The sequence below is a fragment of the Nicotiana sylvestris genome, chromosome 11, assembly GCF_000393655.2.
Source record: "Nicotiana sylvestris chromosome 11, ASM39365v2, whole genome shotgun sequence".
In the NCBI taxonomy this organism is placed as follows: Eukaryota; Viridiplantae; Streptophyta; class Magnoliopsida; order Solanales; family Solanaceae; genus Nicotiana; species Nicotiana sylvestris.
In genome coordinates this window covers 122,316,807-122,319,055 of record NC_091067.1, presented here as the reverse complement: position 1 = coordinate 122,319,055, position 2,249 = coordinate 122,316,807, and the positions used below count along the sequence as shown (strand labels likewise).

At 35.5% G+C, this 2,249-nt stretch overlaps 1 pseudogene; it reads left to right on the top strand.

Annotated features, from left to right (window-relative positions):
• Positions 1-380: 380 nt before the first annotated feature.
• On the top strand, positions 381-1,718 carry LOC104219238 (beta-D-glucosyl crocetin beta-1,6-glucosyltransferase-like; annotated as a pseudogene).
• The last annotated feature ends 531 nt before the right edge of the window (positions 1,719-2,249 follow it).

The following is a 2,249-nucleotide window of genomic DNA, read 5'->3' as shown; positions in this document are numbered from 1 at the left end:
ACTGTATCATAAGCCTTGCTAATACCAATTGTAAGAGTTATCTTGCCCTTGTCATCTCGTTTCTTACATTTCATCTAATGAATTACTTCAAAAGCTATTAACACATTGCCAGTAATCACCCGTCCAGATTTCTTTTGCCAACATTTGCACTTCACCATGATAATGCCAGAACAGCAAAACTCAACTAATCATCAACTTATAGAAAAGTTAGCTTTTGGTTATATTTTAAAGCAATCATACGCTCTCGAGATAAGATTTTGTCCTCAAATGTCCCTTGTCTATAAAAACCAAGCCATTTTAAAACCTCATCTCTTATAATTTTCTCATTCTTCCCTCACAGATAAAAAAACACGTATAGACAGAGTGTTCTCCTAGATTTCATGGATTCAAAAATTAGATGTTTGAGGGTATTAATGTTTCCATGGTTAGGTTATGGACACATTTCTGGTTGCTTAAACGTAGCCAAGAAACTTGCAAATAGAGGGTTTTATATCTACCTTTGTTCTACACCTATTAATCTCAGTTTTATCAAGAAAAAAATCCTAGAAAATTACTCTCTTTCAATTCAGTTGGTTGAACTCCACTTACCAGAATTGTCTGAGCTTCCTCCTAGTTACCATACAACTAATGGCCTCCCACCCCATCTCAACTCCACCCTCAAAAAAGCCCTCAAAATGTCAAAATCTAACTTTTCAAAAATCTTGAAAAATTTGAAACTTGATTTGTTAATCTATGATGCATTTCAACTATGGTCTGAGGAAGTTGCACATTCGCATAACATACCAGCAGTCAAGCTCCTAACTGCTACTGCAGCTTTTATATCATACTTTTTCCAGTCGTACGTAAAAAAATAAGTAGAACTCCCATTCTCAGCTATTTATTTGAGGGAAATTGAGAAACAAAAATTTGATAAAATGATTGAATATGCTGCTTCTAAAGAAAAGGATATTGATAATAGGGATTTTTTAAGTGAAGCAAATAAGCATATTACTCTGATAAGTACCTCGAAAGCAATAGAGGCGAAATACATCGATTACTTGCGGACTATACAGTGTTACAAGAAGGTTATTCCAGTTGGCCCTCTAATCCAAGATCGAGAAATAAACGAAGAGGACGATGAAGATGTGGAACTTATTGATTGGCTAGGAAAGAAAAATGAAAATTCTACTGTATTTGTTTCCTTTGGAAGTGAGTATTTCTTGAGTAAAGAAGAGTTGGAAGAGATAGCATTTGGATTGGAGTATAGCAATGTTAATTTCATATGGGTTGTAAGGTTCGCAAAGGGCGAAGAAGCGCTACCACAAGGTTTTCTTGAAAGAATTGGAGAAAGGGGAAGGGTTGTAGATGGATGGGCATCACAACAAAGAATTCTCAGGCATTCGAGTATTGGAGGATTTGTAAGTCATTGTGGGTTTAATTTTGTAATGGAAAATATTTATTTTGGCATTCCTATTATAGCTATGCCCGTGCAATTTGACCAGCCGATAAATGCTAGGTTGATGGTGGAACTTGGTGTGGCAGTGGAGATTGTTAGAGATGATGAAGGGAAGGTTCACAAAGAAGAAGTAGCACAAGTTGTTAAAAGTGTAATTGGTAATGAAAGAGGGGATGGTTTGAGAATGAGAGTCAGAGACATCAGTGAGAAGTCCAAGGCCATTGGTGAGGAAGAGATAAATGCAGCTGTTGAAGAGCTAATGCAATTTTGCAAGAATAGTTAGTTATAACTGCAATTGTGATTTTGTAATTCAAACTAATTATAAATGCTTTGTTTGTGTCCAGAATAAACATTAGGGGGTTCTCTATTATAATCTAGTAGTGATATCTCTAATGTAAGAGTCTTCTAGTAAGCACCGATGTTTTTTGTATTACCTATTTCATTGTTTTCTTATCGTTTACTGGATCTGCTTAAATTTCGAGATATTCTAAATCTTTCGAGATAAATTTTTTTCCATGTGATTTTAGGTGAACTTGTTCCTCTTTTAACACCTTCAAAGTCATGTTTTCACATCTAAGGACTAGTGTATTTGGCGGCCTACATAACACGTGGTCAAACTATCTCAAACGATATTCTCTCATCTATATATATTTTTTTAAAATTTAATCCAACCACCCAGGCTTTCACCTCCTGTGGTATTGGGGGATTTGGTATTAACCCCTACCTTGTATATATAGTAGAACAAGGAGGGGGACATAAACCTTACCTCAAGAGCAAAAGAATGGTGGGAATCCATCCATTCAAAAAAAAGTCA